Below are 21,094 nucleotides of genomic sequence, written 5' to 3' on the forward strand. Positions count from 1 at the left end.
GCTTCCCCTCTGGGTCATATGTGGAATCCATGATCTGTCTCATAATTATCCTAGGTTTCTAGGTACTGCACTCCAAATTTGGCCTAACACTTCCCACCCTTAGAAGTAGAAAATGAAAAAATCACATGTTCTTTTAACCCCCTGCCCCAGCACTTGGGCTTTGCTAGAAACTCACTTGGCCCTAATTCACTGGTGGGTATCACACCCCCATGATCCAATCAGTGCTCGAAAGCCCCACCTATGACTACATGAGGCTCTGGGGAAACATCTGGATATAAACCATAACAAGAAGTTTAGCATCAAACATACTGAGTTAGAAATGATAGCAATTCACCTAAGTGCCAGTAGAGACTAAAATAAATAGACAACAAGCCAGGGCTGATGAAAGATGTAGACAAAAGGTGTTCATTAACCACTCTATGTGGTTGTGAAGAGAAAGTGAGGGGACAGTTGAGAGAGGAGTCTGTCCTCTTAATTCATACTGCTACCGTATTTCCCCCAAAATAAGCCCTAGCATGACTTAGGGTCTACAAGGGAAAATATTTAATACACCTAAGTATTTGACCCATTCATATTTACCCTAAAAATTCACAATTTCAAGAGCTTGTCTGTGGTCTGTTCCCTACCATTCTTTCACTTATTGGGAATTTATGAAAGAAAAAGTGCATTTTTCTAGATTCCTTTATATTATTTCCATATATATGTATATATATGTATATTTCCATATATATTTCCATACACACACATATATATATGGTTGTTATTGTTGTTATCATCTCTTCATGACTGGGAATTTCTGTTCGAGTGCAGTGGGAGGGAAGTTCACTAAGAAGCACACAAGTCCATTTTAGGTTGAAATTCCTAATGACTTTCTCACCTTAAAAGGAAATGATGTCTAATTACTGGCCTTTCATCAAGTTAACTTGCAAAATGCTCGAGCTAACCACAGTAAGGGTATTGTTAACATCACAATTTGTTTGGAATTAGGCTGTGGGAAAGAGGAGTTTCTATGGAAAGTTAAGCCAAGTTAAACAAAGAAGGGAAAAAATACTGTTATTCCCCTTACTGCAAGTCTGGGTTAAAGGGTTGATTATGTGGGAAAATGCCAGCGGGTCAGATATACAAAACTCATGGAATTTGGCCTCTTGACAAATACCTAAATATAACTTATGGTTTTAAGTACTTTTTCATATTTTGTTCCACTAATTTGGGAATTCTGATATAGATTGTTATTAAAACCACAGGAAGTTTTTCTTTCCTACAAATGGCTTAGATATTTACAAAGTACACTAAAAATTAATAGTATAATATATACTCTTACATAGATATTTATATGGTTTTATAGATACACTATATTTTTTCATTGAAATGGATCCATGATTATACATTATTAGGCAATTAACTTAGAATGGAGTCACTTAATAATGTCAGTTATTGAAACCAAACAATGAATAACTGTTCCAATGTGAATCAAGGATCAATTTGTCAATGTACCTCTGCTGTTATTAATGGACACTTGCAGTCTTCTGAGGTAAATGCTATGCTGTGTTGCCCTATTTTAGGACAAGTCTGGCTCAATATATGCACTCTCCTATGTAGCTCTATATTTATCAATATAAACGTTGTAGGTACATTTGTCTAGTAGATGTGTCATGGGTATTGATCATCTTATTGAAAAACAACATTGCCTCTTTTCCCAGAATCATAGGGCTGCTGTTTTTTTGTTTCTTGGGTTCTTTTTGGTACAAGGAACGGAATTCAGGACCTTGCTCCTGCCAGGCAGGTGCTGTGCCACTGAGTGATATCCCCAACCCCAGGGCTACTGTTTTCATATTCTTTTGATTGTAATTTTTAGAGTTGAACAAAATCCCTTAAACTCATTTGAAACACAAAATAATTTCACTTTCCTTTTCTTTTTCCCAACCTAATGCCTTATGGCTACTCTGATTTAAATCTGTTCTGAGTAATTGTTCTTTCTACTGCAAGCTAATACTTTTCCTCATCATCCATTCACCATAGTTGAGAAAGTATGGCATGTTTCTGAAAGCACTGGAGACTTTTCTCCTTTTGAAACAAGGACTGCCATTGTTTGTCCTCTCACACTGCCATAGTTCTGTCTACATTTCCTCCCAAAAGCCTCAATTGGTGATAGATGGGGCTTTATGGAGGTGGCTGGATCTAAGGTGTGTGATTCTGGGATTAATCGTGTGTGGTACTAAATCAGTCTACTGATTGGGTTAGCATAGTTCTAAGAGTAGATAGTGGAAGGGCCCACCCCAGGTGTGGATGGCTCCACCAAAAAGGCTTGGAGCCTGGATGTGATGAAGCGAAAGAGAAGCTTGCTGCTGCTACTTGCTGCCTCCCTTTAGTGATTTCTGCCTGCTCTGTCATGGACTGTTTCTCCCCCGCCATGTCACCGTGCCTTGCAGCCAGCTCACTATGGACTGAATCTTCTACAAACCGTGAGCCAAATAAGCCCCTCCTGCTTTAACTTTGGGTGCAGGGTATTTTGTCTCAGCAGTACAAAAAGAAACCAAGACAAACATCAAGCAAATGCCCATGGTTGTGGAGTTTCAAGACCGAGATCTAGTTCTACAATCTAGTGGGGATGAAGAGACCACACACTATTTCTTTAGAAATCTTATTTTAATATACTTGATTGCTCTAGAAAAGGTACAAAATGTATTTTGCATTATGTGTTAGTCTCACTAAAGGCAGTTTCACAATTGACTCATTGGCTGTGGTATAAATAAACATGTTTCTTAGATAAGACTAACAATAAGTTAGAAGAAATTTAGGACAAAATTTTATTGGGTGGAAAGAATTCAGGAGCACTAATCTCTATAGTTAACTCTCTGGCATGAGTTCTTCTGTTATCAAACAGAAAACAAGAGAAGTTGCAGGTATTTTCATTCCAAAGGTAGGTTGCTGAAAATTCTGGCACCTCGGAGACTCACAAAAGAATAAGAAAGGTAATTTCTTTTGTGCTGATTTTGAATAATTCATTTATATGCATTCGATCCATAAGAGTTTTTGAAGGCAGTTTACAATTTGATGCAAGATTTCACTCTAAACCATTTATAGTTTCTAATATTGTTTTCTTTAGGAAACACCCTGGGAAAAGTGAAGTTACACAAAGTGTCATCCTCTCTAAATACATTTACTTTAAAATTTCTGTATGTATAGCATAGAACATTAAAAGAATGATTCATTCAAATCATCTTAGAACATTCGAATTCATCGAAGAACATTCGAATGATGCATGCATTTCTGGCGAATCACAGTGAAAAGAGGGAAATAAAAGGGAAAGAAGGAAACGGAAAGTGAAAAAGATGGAGAAGATGGAGCATGACAAGAGTAGGAAAAGAATAACCCTAAGACGTCAGTGAGAGGAACAGGAGGAAAGGAATTCTTACTGAGAAGAGGAAGAAAGATGACAGCAACAGAAAACTGAGAAGGGATGCTGTCACTAGGTCTAGAATGTGCTCCAAGGCTGTGCACCAAAGGCTTCACTCCTACCACTGCTGAGCGGAGGGAGTAGAATTTCAAGTGTTGGACCTTGTAGAAGTTCTGCATCCGAGCTTCTACACCCTCTGACGGACTGTGGGAAACCCGTCCTCTCTTTTCTTGATCCTGGCTGCATGAGATGAATGCTTCTCTCTGCCATGCATTCTTCTTTAGTGCATATTTGCAGAATGTGAAGTTTATATTCATCTTGGGGAGTGGCCACATATATATAATACAGCTTCCCCTTCCCATTTTCATTCTTGTGAGTATTCTTAGCTCATGCTTATGACATATATTGTTTATCTCCATTAAGGGTATTAGGTTCTGTGCATGGCAGGTCTTCATTCTTCTCGCTTCTCCTTTACCTTCCCCTTCTCTCTCCCCTCACTCTCAGTCTCCTGAACCCCTGCCTATTAGCAAAAGGTCCATCCCCTTATTTCCTTCCATCTATCCTTTATTACTCTCTTTGTTTGTAGATTGCTTCACTCAAATGAGAAATATCATACAGTATTTCAGCTTGTGTGTCTGATTTATTTCACCCAACATTATATTTCACCCATTATATTATATGATAAGCTGTCCAGAAGCTTTTTAATTTGATGTAATCTGATTTGTTGATGCTTGCTGTTATTTCTTGTGTAATTGCAGTTTTGTTTAGAAAATCCTTTCCTACAGCTATCGTTCAGGTGAAAGATATGGGCTCATCTTCAATCTTGTGTAAACAGATGTCTAGCTTTCCCAGAACCATTTGTTGACTAGGTTTTCTTTGGCAGCACGCCCTTGGGCGCTTTGTCAAATATCAACTAGCTGATTGTGTCTGGGGTGCTGCATCTTCCTTTCCATTTCACCGATCCCTGTGTTTGCATTTGTGCCCACTCCATGCTGTTTTTATCACTGCTGATTTTCTACCATGTGCTGTCCCCACCCTGCACTGCCTCACCACAGGCTCAAGGAGATGGGGTCAATCAATGAAATGTCTTGAAGTGTGACACGTTTCCTCTTTTTCAATTGATATCTCTCCAGTGTCTGGTACGGAACAGAATGCTGACTAACACAATCAAGAAAAGGAGCAAAGAAAATGAAAGAAAAGGAGCCAGAGATTAGGAAGGCCACAGCTCCTTGTCAGTAGATGGTCTGCCGTGTAAGTTTTTGCAGAACATTGAACTTGTCCTTTTCTCACTGGGGATGGTGTCAGTCTTTGTGACTAAAAAAGACAGAGAGAGAAAAGATTAGGAGCTTAGCATGATTTGAATGTTGGTTTCCTCGAAAAATTCAGATTCAATGTTAGTGGCCATTTAATAGAATTAAGATGCAGGGTTTTTTGAGAAGTCTGTAGGTCATGAGGGCTGTATCCTAATGAGTGAGATAATGCCATTTTAAAAGGATAAATTCTCTTTTTATTTTTCTCTCTCCTGGATTTTAATATTATGAATATTAGCCTAAGCTCCAGTAAAATCAGAGTCAAAGTGAAGCTAGCTGCATTTTCTTCTCATGAATATTGGGTTAGGCTGATATTCATAATTACCTTTAAGTAGTTATCAATAAACAAGTTAAAAGTTACCAAATATTTATAATTTCTTTCCTATGGCAAGCTAGAATATTGCAAAGTGCATAATAATACCTCTCAAAATTTAGGGGATCATTCTTATGAGAATCCAAATCTTCAGTATCAACAAGCTTCATTTCTTCCTGTGTGAAGGACTTGTTCTTTGTCAGTTTTAGTTGAAAAATGAAAAGCATTGTCATACCCTGGCATAGGGCATAATAGTAGTACTTTACCTATGACTGACAACATTGGAAAAAAGTGAGGTTCTGGTCTGATTTACCTCTGAACATTAACACAAAGTTTCTCACACTAATTAGTTCTTACCAGGAAAAAGAGAAATAATGACATTAAATTTTAGTCATCATAAACGGTTTTTCTTCCTTAACACATCTTAAATAATTATAACATGTATATTCATAAGGAAGGAAACCAGGAGCTGGCTTATTAGAATAGCTATAGAAGTCATTATGTCCCCAAACCCCAATTCCTGAGAGACACTGAAGACTGACCCTTAACACTGAGACTTAAGCTATGCTTAAGTAAGCAGAGCTGTTCAGCTAGATTCTGTGGACAACTCCTATTATAAGTTCAGCTCCACTGATGTCTCCCAAAATGAATGGTGTTTACTTATCCAGCTTTCCAAATCTTCTAAAGGTCATTTTCCTTCAGATCATTTGACTAATAATTTTAATTTGCTTCCTTGCCCTTCCAAGCAATATTCATTTGCATAAAACTACTTGTAGCATTATTGTCCTTTCCTGCACATACTTAAAGGCACAGGAAAATCACATGAAAACTCACTGTGCCTTCCAACTGATAATGTCAACTTTTTCACCTCCAGCCTTTAGTGTTTATTGTGAGGCAGACTGTGCAAAGGACGTGACACATTTCTTTCGTGGTAGGCATTCAAGTCCAAATATGAAATACAGATTCTGGTAAACACTTAAGATCATGCGTATTCTATACTCATAGTTATTCTAAACAGTATGAATTCTCATTCATTTTATAAATAAAGAAACTGATTATGAAGGAGGCTAAATGACTTAAAGTTACAGCATCCAAAATTGTTCCCAAGTTTTACATTAGGTCATCAAATTTTACATGGAGTTACTAAAAATTTAGACATATTAATAACCAAGAATACAGTATATGTTTGTACATTCTTTTAGTTATTGCTAAATTTCCAAATTTGAAGCACATTAACATTAAAAGCTCAGTATTTTATTTAACATGTCACTTACTTTATTAAAATAACAATCAAAAACTATGATCAAAGTCATTTTTTATCAGAAGTCTTATCTCCAAGAATCAAAATGCCCAATGATAAAAACAGAGAAGATGAGAAGATTCAGGACCAGAACTTAAGGATGCTTATGTGATTAATAATATTTTAGATTGGTATTCTCAGAAGTGCTATTTAGAATTTATTTTATCATCTATTCATATGTTCTAACTACATATTAATATAAGGTTCAATGAAAGTATATATGCTGACTGCCTTATCTAAAACATCAAAATCAGAAAGAGAGGGTAAACCTTGTTATATAATACTCCTTTTTTGACAGTTGGGACCAAGTGTTGTAGTCAGGATTTACAAGGGAGAAGATTTAATATAGGACACATAGTTCTGGGATTATTTTATAATATTCACACAAACAGTCAAAAGCAAAACAGTGCAGGAGACATGTCGATGCACTAGTGACCCAAAAAACCCAGCTGAGAGCCTGGATCCCACAGCAATGTCCTGTATGAGTCCAGCTGGAGGCCTAGAGCCCATGGCAGTGTCTCATGCAAGTCTGTACCAAGGATCTGAACTGGGAAGGCCTAAGGGTCAGTGACGGAAGCTAGAAAGTCTGCACCAGCAGGATGAAGGATCTGCGCCAGCAGGCTGAGGGATCTCACTGGAGCCTTGAAGCAATGCTCAAGGTAAGGGCCACAGCTCCCCTCAAAAGAACTGCATCCATCCTCAGTGACAGCATGGATCCAAGCTCCTCCAATGATGAGAACAGCTGAGTTCATATTAGGAGAACTACCGTGAAAAGCTCCTCCAGGGGAATTAACAGGACACCATCTTCCCCTTCGATTCTCTTCTTTATGCTGTTGGCAACAGTCCCCCAGTGGGCCATCCACACCCAGTAACATGTTGATTCAGCTCAGCTTGGTGTTACAAGTTGAACTTGAGTTGATCCATCACGGTCCACCCTTGGTCAATTTGATAATCAGACACATTTCCTTAAACCACAGTCTCTAGTGGTAGATTTGTGAGAAGTTAACATGTCTTGGTCTATTCAGATTTACGTTAATATAACAACTACATGTATGTGATTCTCATTGCATTCAATTGTGCACCAAAAGCAAAACATTCAAAAGGTAATTAGAATTCAAGGTTAAAATCGTAATACTTTGACTAATTAACCTGATTCAAACATATATTTAAAAGCAACATTAAAATCATATTAGGAAAGCTATTATAATCACAATCCTTGCTTCCCATAACTTTTACAAACAGGGCATGGTAGTACTAGCAAATGCCCCAAGGGATCTCCTGAATTTCAAAACCTCTCTTCCCTTCTGGTGAAAGGTTTCAGGTCATTCTTTATTGTTCTGTTTCTTCTCTACAACTATGCTCTCCTCTGTTTCACCCTTAAAATCCACAGCTCCACTGGAGCCTTCTCTCTTGCCAAATGCTTCAAATCCCCCTGGTGGCTCTCCACACTTAATTTCCAACATAGATCTGGTCAAAAGCTCTTCACAGTAATTATGCCACTGTACCAACAATATACTGTATTGAAACTTTTCTGCCACTTAGGCAACATTTCTAAATACAAGCAAAATACAGAGCAACTTCCTGCCAAAGCACATGTACCATCTAGGATCTAGCAATCTGTGCAGTACTCCTCAGTAGAAGCCTCCTGAAACTGAACCAGCAGCACTTCCATCAGTACTCTAATTTTCCAGGCTCTGACAAGAGTCTCCAGTAGAGTTTACAGCATATGAAGGCTGCCTCTTCAGCAAGTCTCTCAAAACCTTTCCAAATTAATTCCCAAGTCTCTTAAACCACATGGCCAAGCAGTGTCACAGCAGTAACCCCACTTCTGGTACCCCTTTTGTTGTAGTCAATGTTTACAAGGTAAAATGATTCAATATAGGACACATAATTTATAGGATTATTTTATGATATCACTCTAAGAGTCAAATGTAAAAGAGTGCAGAGATCTGTCCACACACTAGAGACCCAAAGAATCCATTTGAGGACCTGGATCCCACAGCAATGTCTTGCATTAAACCAGCTGAAGACCTAAAACCCAACTGAACATGTGGCAATGTCCTCCATGAGTCCAGCTGGAGGTCTACACTCCACAACAATGTCTCATGCAAGTCTGTACCAAGGTTCTGCACTGGGAAGGCCCAGTAGTGGGAGCTAGGAAGTCTACACCAGCGGGATGAAGGATCTGTGCCAGCAGGCTGAGGGATCTCACAGGAGCCAGGAAGCAATGCTCAAGGTATGGACCAGAGCTCCCCTGAAAACAACTGCAGCCATCCTCAGTGACAGCAAGGACCCACTCCTCCAACGATGAGAACAGCTGAGTTCATATCAGGAAAACCAGCATGATAAGCTCCTCCAGGAGAATCAGCAGCACACCATCTTCCCCTTCAATTCTCTTTTCTTATGCTGTTGGCAACAATCCTCAGGAGGGCCTTCCACACCCGGCACCCACTGATTCAGTTCAGCTGGGTGTTACAAACTGACCATTAGTTAATCCACCACAACAAGTCATGATAAAAAGATATTTCCTCATATAAACAATTTCCGTTCACAAAATCTGTTTCCTATGTCTTTTGATATGGAGAGCTTGGAACAGGAGATCCAGGTTTTTGAAAGGAAGAAGACAAACTGTACTGCGAGTAGGAAGCTCTGTAGAATCATCCCACTATTTGGTCATCTTTTGGGATTGCACCTAGAATAATTATTTCTACTTTACACATGTGCCTTCACTGCATGTAAAGTGGAATGTAAGCAGAATTTGTTGATTCTGACTCTTCAAAAACACACCTTTCTTGCTATCATAGGTAGCTATGATTGGATAGTAATAACTAGAGCAGTTGTGGGTCTTAGATGGCGTGATCATTTTGTTGGAACATGTTCCCACCTGATTTTCCAATCAAATCACTGAACTTTTATCTCAGCCATTGGAATGCATACTATACCAGACTGGATGAATAAGGTTTCTAGATTTAATTTTATCAACAAGAGGACAGAATTCACAGAATTTTTAAGATGTCCATTGATGGTTTATAGTTAACACCTTTAAAAATAACCAAGTAGATTGATTCTTCATACTTTAGTTTCTGTATTTCAACTATACAATAGGACATTTTGTATATTTGTGTTTAAAAATAATAAAACAAGTTTCTACTGTACCTTAGATTATCTATATTTACATCTGGGAAATAAAAAACTTTCCAGGTGCTAGAATATAGCAGTAACATTATGGGGGGAGAGTGGCTTCATGGAGCTTAAATGACATTGGGCTTATAGAAAAGAAATGAAAGAAATTAATAAATATAGAAGATAGTAGATCGTACTAGTGCTCAGGAGGAAAAGAAAATCAGGGTAAGATGATGAGAAATGAGAGAACTTAGATACAGAAAGGCTGAGGGACATACTCAAGGTCACACAACAGATCAATCACACATTATGACTTGAAACTTGGAGCTTCAGTTCTAAAAACTGAACAATTTACACACTACATTGTGTTGCTCCCCATTTAAAATAATAGTGCAGATAAATATGAAATCATGTAAATATACTCGTAATCAGTTATTAAAGGAACAAAGCAGTTCACAGCACAGGATTATATCAACTATGTTATATATAACATACACACAAATAAATATATATATATATATATACAAATTATGGTATGTACATCTGTATATGTCTGTATATGTCTACACAATGCATACAAAATAAGTGGAAACAGAAAAATTGGACCATTACATTATACACCAAAAGTTTAAAAGAATTAGTCACTGGTGATGAGAATACAGTTTTTTTCTTTGGAATGTTCCACCCACATTGGTGAGTGAATCTCTACTCAGGCTACTGACTCAAATGTTAATATTTTCCCAAAAACTATCTGAATGCTGACCACTTCAAACCACCCAAATTTATTTCAGCAGAATTTCTTGTCTCCCTTCATAAATATCCTCCTAACAGCTCTCAACAATTTTTCACAGAATTTCTTGTCTCCCTTCATAAATACCCTCCTAACAGCTCTCAACAATTTTTCCTTAACTCACTCAATTTAATTGAACAAAGTAGCTGATAAAGCATCAGTCAAGGCCATTCCACGGTTCATCAACCTTCTTCAGAACACCCCAGGTACTCAGTGTCCAGTCAGCCCTATCTGGTCCCTCTCCTCAGAGCCCATCTCCTGCCATTCTGCCCTTCTTCATTACTGCTCCAGATGCTCTTGCCCTTTCAGCATCTCTTCCACGTGCAAGGGTACATTCTCATCCGGGTTCCCGCCTTTACCATTATTTGAATTCCAAATCTTTTTCTCCTTTGTGAGCTTGTTCCTTCATCTTCTTTGGTTCTTCACTTAAATATTCTCTCCACGTGATAGTTAACTGACTGTGTCAGTTTGAGTAAGAAACACCCAACTGGATTGGCTCAGTAAAGTTCTGGAGGTGGAAGACCCACCCCAGGGAGGACCGTCAACAGAATGATGCAAAAGGGAAACGAAGAACAAAGGCCCATTTCTGTTGCTTCAGAGGAGCTCCAGTCTTTGCCTTTACCTTGGACGTCATCTCCTGGCTTGCAGCGCAGACCCTTGAGCCTCCTGATTCAGTCTCACATGAGAAAGTACATGGAACTCCAGCCCTTCAACTAGATCCCCAGTACACAGACAGACCTTTTGGACTCTTACACACCTGACTGCTGTGAGCCAATCTTGTGAATTCTTATATATTTATACCTCCTGCATTAAATCTGTTTCTGTAGTAAGCCCTGAGTGATACACCCCATAATCGATATCATCTTTCCTAAACAAACTGGATGTACTTTTGAGACACCTCCCTCCTCAAACGAAATCACTGTAGTTAGTAAATCAGTTACAATATGTGAAATGTGTGTCACAACATCTAGCACAGAGTAAGGGCTGTATATTTATAAGCTAGTATTATTATCATCACTATTATTGGATAAATATTATCCTATCTGATGAATTTACTATGCTTTGAATAACAAATCTGAAAGCATTTCACACCCATAAACATCTCTGTTTTAGTGCTTATAAAACATAACAGAATGTATCAGCAGCTCTGACTATAGTCATTAACTCATTATAGTAGTGGTTTAAATTATAAGAGATCAAGAAGAAGTGTAAATAAATGTTGGTCCCTGTTTGTTTTAGTTTTTTTTCATTGCTGGGACAAAATATCTAACACCCACAAGTTAAGGGAGGAAAATTTCACTTGGTTCACAGTTTGTAGAGGGTTCAGTCCATAGTCAGCTGGCTCCCAGGCAGAGCAGCATGGTAGAGGGGTACTGCAGAGGAGAAACAGCCCATGCCATGACAAGCAGGAGGCAGCAGCAATAACCATCTGCCTGCCTTCTTTCCATCCCTTTATATTCCATCCAGGCTACAGCTTGATTGGAGCTGCCCATAGCCAGGTTGGGCCTTCCATTATCCACACTCAGAACTATGCTAAATCCATTTAGTTATCACACACCCTTAATCTATATTAGATACAGACACCTCTGAAAAGCCCCTCCTAAGAGCACATGAGAGTTTAGAAGGACATCTACACAGAAGCTACAACAGGTGGCACGGAGAAATCACAACCTATTACTACTCAAATTTGTAGCAGTTAACATTGGACTAAGATTAGAAAGTACCTGACTGGGTAGATCAGTCCTGCTAAGCTTTTCCAGAAGTTTAAAGCTCCTCTGGATAAATAGATTGCAGAATGTGAGGCTGCTCACTATTAGGAAGCAAGTACTTTCAAACCCTCTCTGTTTGTTTATCTCTTATGTAAGCCTTTGCCAAATTGGTAATTATAGTCTCTCTATGAAATGCATTAAATAATTTAATGTATCTGGCAATGACTCAAAACCTAAGACATATTTAGGAAAAGGCCCAAGTTTCTTCGGGTAGTAGTCAAATACAAAAGCTTTGACTCTGGAAACATGAGCTCCTGAGGCAGTTTGGATGTGGCTGGCTTCCTAGAAATGATGATACACATTCTGGTGGTGTATTTATTTACAAAATCAGGAAAGCACAAAGTTTTAAGCCTAAACAGCTTGAAAACATGATCTTTCTAAACTTTTCATGTTCCCATGGTTTCATAGTAACCAGAGAATATTAGTTAATGATATAAAGCTGCTTTTCCTAAAAGTACGCTAATACTTATAAAAGGAATGAGATAATCAGTATGTTAGTTTTGCGTTACTATAACAAAATACAGGAGACAGTCAACTTAAAGAGAAGAAAAGACACTTGGGCTCATAGTTTCAGAGCTTCTACTCCATGAACAACTGGCCTGTTGCTTTGGGTCCATGTCTAGGCATAACAGCATTGTGGAGGAGCAACTTGCTCACCTCGCGGTGAGAAGAAGAAGAAGAGAGGATCTAGGCTAGCAATCTCCCTTTGAGGCCACAGCCCAAGCAACCTAGGTTCCCTCCACTCTTGAAGGTTCTGCCACTTTCTTAGAGCACCATAGACTGGCAGCCATGCCTTAAATACATGAGCGTTTGGGGGACATTTATCCAAACGACAGCAATTAGAAAATTTGTAACATGCCTTGTGTCCTGAAACAAATGACACAGGCAATAGCAGAAATCTAAACTAAGTCTACGAAGAAAAGGTTTTCATCTTGACAGAAATGGTTGTAACCTGGCTCAGCCTTTGCTCATGGACATCCAAGTGATTTTCCTACTCTCCTCCGTCTTCTCTGTGTTGAACATCCATTGCCTTCACTCCCTCCTCGCTTCATTCTTTCCATCCCTGTGACTTTCTGTCCTGTAGAACTTGCTGATTGATTCCGTGACGTAGAGTTTGGCAAGCTCTGCTACAGTGGATCTACAGCGGCAGCCCGCATAGTCCACACTGCCTCCTGAGTCTATCACCATCACCAAACCTCCTCTTCCCGCCCCCTCCATGTCCCTGACATAGTCACACTGATGTGAGGCCCTCAGCACTGAAGCCATTCAGCAACTGGAGTTGCTTTCATTTGCAACAACTTTCGTTTGTGTGGTGACTTAGGAGAAATATTATCGCAGAATAGTTTTGTAGAGTTAAGAGAACAGTTGCCTGACTGCTCTTTTCCTGACAGGAAAAACATCCACCACAATGAGACATTAGGGTTTAAATCTTGTACTTGATAAAATAAGAGGCCTCAGAAGCTTTTAATATGTAGGTTCAAATTAAGGAGAGAAGTGTACCGTTACCGATGTATAGTCCATGGACCCCACCAGCTATAAAGGTAGCACATGACACAAAGTAACTCCTAGGGCAATACGTGCTACTATGCTAACTGGGTCAATAAATGAAAGAAAAAAATAATGAAAATAAGCTAATTATGGGATAAGGAGGAAGTTTTGACTGCTTAAGCCTCCCCAAACTGGAAATGATACTTTAGGATTCATGAAAACCAAAGAAACTTATCTAAGCGACAGAATGAAATGAAGGGCATATAGTAAACATCTTTGTTACACTGTTACAGAGTTTTAAAGCAGGGACTTTATCTCAAGGGCAACAGTCTCAGCTTGGTTTTAGCCAGTTCACAGATTACAGGAAGGAAAGCCAATGACGCAGTGCTTCAAACGTGTGGCCCCAAATTCAGCAGCTCAGGTTGCCCTGCGTAACCTGCGCTGCACCTGGGCCTTCTCTACTGGAAGAAAAATCACTGCCATAAGCCAGGTTCTTCTCTCCCCATTTAAGAGGTAAAGTGCACTCCGAAAAATAAACAATAGCAAATTTTAATAGATGCTGAACTTCTGTAATTAGTGTTTCACATGCTGCTCTATATAATTATTGGAAGTGTTGGCACAGAAAAATGTTACATAAGGGCTAAAATGCAGAAATGGATAAGCCTATCACAGGCCATAAAAGCCAGAACACAAAAACAGGAAAAGTAGTGAGTTGCAACTAGTGATTACTAGACTTTCCTGAGTTGTTAGTAACCAGGCAAATAGCAACAGGCTGGTCAAGATTTGCCAGTGCAGCTGTTCCCAAGCCACCACTTGGGAACCCAGAAGAAGGCCAGTTTCTCAGAGGAGAGAATGCCTTCCTCGGGTCCTTCTTTCACATGAGCTTGTTCAGTCTAGCACAAACGTCCCCCTCTCTTAGCTGACCCATTACAGCAAGGATTTCTGCACCTTTCCTTTCAGCTAACAGGTGGGTGCTGCCTGCTTTTGTCTCCAACTGTCCTTGTCCTGGGTGACCGCTTCTAGAACTCTGATCAGAACTCTGACTGCTTCTAGAACTCTGATCAACAACCCGTGTTGGTGGAGAAACTGGTTTTTCTGTTAAGGAGTTTTAGCTCAGATGAGCAGGAAAGCACTGAGTTGCTTTATAAGAATTATCACTAATTATTTAGAAGGTGAAACAAAATACACAATTCAAATCACTGCTGCAAATTTATACAAGATAAGCTAGAATTAGATCACCAACTTGCCTCCTTACCAACATAATTCAAGTGTAAATGCGTAGAATATCATGAAATGAATTCAGGGCCAACTGTACATGAAATCTGTGGAAAAATATCGTCCATTAAAGAGAACAATATTTTTATTACAATCTAAATAAACCCATTCCATTTACATTCTTTTATATTATTATGTGGCAACCCCAACAAACAACACACCCAGAATATAAAATGTTAATCGTCCTTCCAACAATTTCCATAATGTATGTTAAAGCTGCTCTTAAGAGGCAGCAAGATTTTGAGATGCCTTTTTTGAATCAGGAGACATGAATGCATTCAGTATAGTTTTAGGACCACATAATTTGCTGGAGTTTAATATTTTGAGAAAAGCATATCCATACAGTGATTTTTCCCCTTAAACTTGCCATATTATTTGACTTTCTAGGAGGAGAAAATATTTTTAGTAGAATCTCCTGTGGAAAATTTGTTTCAGTGATTCTGGGAAAGATCTGTGTTTTTTTATTATTTTATTAGTACATGAGTGTAGTACATGTTTACATTCCTTGTGCAAAGTTGGTACATGTACATAACACACCTTAGTGTTCTTTTTCTTTCCTTCTCTCTCTTTGTCTCTCTGTCAATCTCACTTTCTTTCTTTCTTTTTTCATTTTTTTTTTTTTTTGAGACAGGGTGTCACTATGTAGTTCAGGCTGGCCTTAAACTCATGACAATCCTCTTGCCTCAGCCTCCTGAGTGCTGGGATTACAGGTCACAGCACCATACCTGCCTTTCATTTCTATTTGTGTCCCTTTTCCTTCCCCCTTCACCCATCTCTTGATCTTTAAAAGAAATTCTGTGTTTGTAAGAAACGTCTTAGGTGTTGCTTTGACCAAGACTTGGAAATACAAATGCAGACAAGTGTATCTCCATTGAGAATGTCCTATTTCCCACCCAGGTTGGAAAGTATATCATTAAAACTCTTCCTCTACACAATGGTGAAGAATAGGAGTTTATCGCTTGTGTACTGGATCTGCTCTCTGACATTATTATGTCTAACATGTATCACCTATTTCAGAGTGAGCAGGAGATCAGGGCATGGCAAGCTGGCTAAGGAAGTAGGTGTGACCTGTTCATCACAAAATCCCAGGATACAAGCACAGAACAGTTCCCCAGACCCTACATGTGGATTCCTTGTGAGAACTCAAGCAGGTTGTCCATAGAATGGCTAGACCACTTTCGTTGTGATACAAAAAGGACAGTGACATTGAGTTTTTGCCACTGTGCTCCTTCTTGCACGGGGGCTGCCTTCACACTGTAGGATATGCTTCTCCTGCTTTCATTCCGACCAAACTCACTCTGCAGAGCCCATTTCTCTTCCTGTCTTTAAAGGGATTTTTAGTTTTAGCAAAACTTTAGAAAATTTTTTCACTCCAAAGGAAAATATCTGGTCAATAATAGGTGATTAAATAGTTATGTTAAATGTTTTTTTATTTTCTTTTTTAAATTTTATTTTAAAGAGAAAAAATAAAACAAAATTTCAAAGCAAAATAATAGGAGAATAACAAAGGTTAATACATTGCATATTGTTATCTTTAAATTCATTACTTAGAGACAAGATACAGGCATTGAATTGTCCAAGCAATAGTAGATATTGTAAAATAGGGAGAAACTGTTTTTTTTTTTTGTTTTTGGTTTTTCTCCGGTACCGGGAACCGAACTCACGACTTTGCACTTGCCAGGCAGGCGCTTTTGCCGCTGAGCTAAATCCCCAGCCCCTAGGGAGAAACTGTTGAAGAGGAGAGAGAAACTGGGATGGGAGAAAAGAGAAAAGAAGGAAGGGAAAAGTAAAAATGATAGATAGATAAATAGGAGATAGTTAAGATAGTTATACTAATTTCTCTTAGTTCATTGAAAAGAAAGGTGCTTTATTTAGCACAAAGATTGAACTTGTGAATGCTAATCATAAATCTCCCCTTTTCTTTAGATACATTTACTTCTTTATTTAGTACAACATTTTATATTTTCCTTTTAGTGTCAGGTTTAGAAAAATGTGTAAGTGATAAACATCTGCCTTTTAAACAGAAGAGAAATTTACATGAGCATAATTTGGAAAGCAGAATACAGAGTGCATTCAGGTTATGTAAATCTATGAGCTGATGTAATTTTTAATGATATATTCCAAAGGAGATATAGTTTAACTCCATTGTTGTAAAATAAAAAGAAACAAAAATACATACCTACATAAATAGAAAACAATAGATTGGAAGGAAAATATGAAAATTTTAGTAGTAGTTTTTCTTGATTTTGAAATTAAGAATTATTTTTTAATACACTATAGTTGTACAGTGGGGGCTAGGGATCACTCCCCTCCACTCATCTGAAACTGGGCAATGCCTCAGTGTTAGCACTCCTGAACTCTGTCCTAAGGGTTACTACCCACAGGCAGAGGTAAGAAAGATAAAGACCTGCCTTGGAAAATTCCAAAATCCCAAGCCAGGACGTACATGTGCCAGGGTCTCCAGCATGACCTACAGTGGTAGTCTTTTCACCTGGAGCTCATTGAAAGTTCATTCACATGACCTTCATCTCATACATACAATTATGACAGAGTGAATTATGGGAAAGGATATGTATGATAGATGCAGCTGATATGACTTAGCACCTGTCAGTCACATAGTCAATCACGCAGTGAAAGACCCATGAGAACTGACCTAGACCCAGGGCAACATTTTAAATTCTTTATTATTATTTTAAAGGGAAAAAATATAACAGACTTTCAAAACAAAATAGTAGAAAAGTAACAAAACATTCTTGAATCCAGTGCCTTCAACACTCCTGCTGTTCTTCTCCGCTGGTGTGAGCCTCCTCACTCCGAGCACGCGCCTGCCTGACTTTTCCTTATTGTTATGTGCTACTTGCAATTCTTTGTTCATCCTGCACAAGAATCTAGAAACCTGTCCAGGACCTCACCGCCCACAGCAACATCTTGGCAAGCCAAGCCAGGGGGTATTCTTGCTTTTGAGTTCTTATTTCTCTTCTTCTCTTTCCATATTTCATGTCCTTGGTCATTCACGATGGGTTAAGTGCCATTAAAGTATGTACCATGTAAAAAGAAAACTCCATGAAAGGATAGCACAGCCATGGAATGGAGAAATTTAGTCCCCACTAGGAGCAAGAAGAGTTCCACATATTGGTCAAGTTTATATTTGTGCCACCTTTTGCCATGAACCCCTGCAGCTTGGGATTCCTTTTCAGTAGCTACAGTCTCCTAAGCACCTAGAAAAATGATTGCTTGTACATAAAAAGTGCTTGTTCCCTCTCACCAGAAATGGGAGGAGGTGTCAGGAGGCACTCTGCAGGATGTGCAGAGGCCTTATTAGATGTCCTTTTAGTTTTACCACTACATTCTGTGCCTGGCTTACGCGGAACTCTGAAAATATTGCTCTCCCAGGAAGATTCAAAATAAAGACAAAGCCCCATCCAGTATCTTAAGCAAAGTTTCCCTCAGGCAACTGTCGTGGGAAACCCAGTCCCAAGATACAGAGGACAGAACCCATCTCCGGGTCACAATGCAGAAAGCAGTCTCCAAAGGCAAACACATGTGAGGGTCCTGAATGCTGTAACCTGAGGGAGTCTCTGAACTGTTCCTCCAGCCTCTCTGTGCCTCCCCACGCCTCTCACAAACCTAACCAGCCAGAGCCTTCCCCACCTTCCCTCTCCTAAGCAAACCCCAGCCCCTTCTTGTCCCTTCTCTCCCACTCAGGCTTTCATGTCAGGAAACTCAAGTCTTTTAACTTTTTCTGATACTAGTTATCAGAGAGAGGCAGGGAGCAGGATGTGGAGGAGCCCGGGACATCCCGCCACATAGGGGGAAGAGGGGAAGATGTGGCCTTGGATTACCTTTAGTTTTCTCAGGTTTTTGGAAAAATGAAACACTTGTTTTTATTTATTAGCTTCTCCCCATTAGGTGAAACTTTTACCATTCCATTCACTCTGAATTGTAACTGAACAACTAGAGGTAGAAATGCAAAGGAAAACACTGTGACTTTTTGAATCAGAACAACTCAGAGACTAAAAGATCGCATTTTTGATTGTATACTTGATTTTCTTGTAAAAGTAGCTTCAGTTATGCTAGCATTTATGCAAAAAAGGCAGCCTCTGACACTGTTGGTAGCTAGAACAACACAGTATCATGAGCTCCAGTAAAATAAATCTATAAAATTATTTTTATTTCAATAAGAATAAATGGGAATAAAAAAACACATATGGAAAAATCAATGTAATCAAATAATTAAAAAAATTCAGAGAGCGAATATGTAAATATTTGAAAGGTGCCTCAAAAAATTCAACTGTCAGTGGGAAAATATTTGATGAAAGCAATTTCAGAAAACACATGCACAAATGTTTTAGAAATGTGGAATTCTACTTGCTTAATTTAGGGTGACCTAGAGGCCCATTTAATCACTAAATTTTTCCCACTCTGGTTTTTCTGGGTGATAAAGCAATCTGTAGGATTTTTGCACTTATTTTTGCAAACAAAGATTTCTCAATTACAAACAAAACAAAAAACTTCAATTTTTAAAACAAAATGGAGAGTCTCTTCACAGTGAAACAGCATGAAAAACTGTTTATTTTGCTCTATCAGAGTGTTTTTGAAAACCAGACTACATCTTTTTAAGCCAGCCATGTGATGTTCACTGAAAAATAATCCCCTTCACCCAGTCACAGCAGGTGGGCTCATGGAAGAGCCAGACATCTGAAACATTTCTCAGGGTCAGCAGCCTATGCCATCTGCATTTTTTAAAGGCCCAAAGGCCAGCTGCAAGGCTCAGCATCCGCCCCAACCTTCCCAGGTCCTGGGGTTGCACTTTGAGCCTGCCTATTTACACTCCCCAGCGCTGCATCCCCAGCGCTGCATCCCCAGCGCTAGCTTTCCGCCTGCTCCTTCTTACCTGGACTTTGGCCTCGGGTTTATCTCCCTACATAAAATGAAAAGTGACCTGCAGTGCCTAACTGACTTCTCACTGTGAAGCCTTCATCTGCTGGGCAACTCATCCCTTTCACGACATGAGCTAACGGCAAAGCGGGGTGTTGGGGACAGAGGAAGGGGCTGGGGAGGAGGGAAGGGATTACCTAAGAGCCCGCGTTTTTAAGGCTGGGTCCTGGCTGGGCCACTGGCAGCAGCCAGGTCCAAAACCCCACCTCTCCTAGGCGAGAGCAGCTCATCTGTCCTCCTCAGTTGATTTGTCTCTTTCCCTAGGGATGCAGCCTATCCCCGGTTGTTCGTCTTAGGCACCCACTGGGATTCTCACCCATTAGACCTTCCTCAGCTCTTTGCAAGTGAGCAGGCTCTACCTGCCCTACTTGCACTGGTTGGGAAAAAACTCACTGGGACAGAGAGGTCCCCCTCCCCTGGATACTGGTTCGTGAATCAAGACCATTTGTCAAATTATTCACATCTGTTAGCCAGGACCCCCAGGAGACAACTAAGCTGGGTGCATCTGGGCTTTGTTGAGGGAAATCCTCATTGCCCTTCCTTAGGCAGGCACACCATGATGACAGGTGAATCTATAATTGGTGCCAGGTTTCTAGCCAGCAGGGCACCCCAGCTGTGGAGCCCTTGTCTGGGAGATGAGGTTGTGGCCAACGGCAGAGATCCAAGGGTTCAAAGGAAGTGGCACTTAGGCTCACACACAAGACCAGAGAAGTCCAGCGTCTCAATCTCAAGGAGTTCATCTTTACCAAGGGGATACCCTTGGGCTGCACAGGCCAGGGACTGAGCCAGGAGATATCTTGTAAGTTTCCCATGACCTCCAAAGAATTTAGCTTCACCAGCAGATGCTTTGGGGCCGAACAGTCAGGGGCCTGACCCAGAGGACACCCTGTAGTGTTCTTATGATCTAATCCCAAGGAACTGGGCTTTCCCAGCAATGCCCTGGAGATGAACAGGTTGGAGACTGATATAGCCGATGGTCTGTAAGGTTCTCACAACCTAATTTTTACTCCTCCTGGCCACAGACCTGTCCTGGGGAACACCTCATCCATTCTACCTGATGCCCTGCTGGGATGCTTTCTCAGAGAAGTCCAGCATCTGAATTTCAAGGAGTTCAGCTTTGCCAGGGGATACCTTTGAGCTGAACAGGTCAGGGACTGACCCAGGAGATATCTTGTAAGTTTCCCATGACCTCCAAAGAATTTAGCTTTGCCCGTGGATTCTCTGGGGCTTAACAGGTCAGGCCCTGACCCGGGGAATAGCCTGTAAGGTTCTCATGACCCAATCCAAAGGAATTAGTCTTTACCAGGGATGCCCTGGAGATGAACAGGTTGGAGGCTGATCCAGCGGGAGATTCTCATGACCTAATTCTTACTCCTTCTGCCCGCAGCCCC

General features: G+C 39.9%; 1 long non-coding RNA gene across 1 annotated transcript in view; it reads left to right on the forward strand.

Moving 5' to 3' along the window:
* The window catches only part of LOC102014444, an 85,407-nt gene that overhangs the window by 39,998 nt on the left and 24,315 nt on the right, over positions 1-21,094 (forward strand). Inside the window, exon 2 of the long non-coding RNA XR_001237061.1 lies at positions 4,531-4,648. This is a non-coding gene — a long non-coding RNA (uncharacterized LOC102014444). The remainder of the gene's footprint in view (positions 1-4,530; positions 4,649-21,094) is intronic.

This window comes from Chinchilla lanigera, unplaced genomic scaffold (genome assembly GCF_000276665.1).
Source record: "Chinchilla lanigera isolate Chin_1 unplaced genomic scaffold, ChiLan1.0 scaffold00070, whole genome shotgun sequence".
Taxonomy (NCBI): Eukaryota; Metazoa; Chordata; class Mammalia; order Rodentia; family Chinchillidae; genus Chinchilla; species Chinchilla lanigera.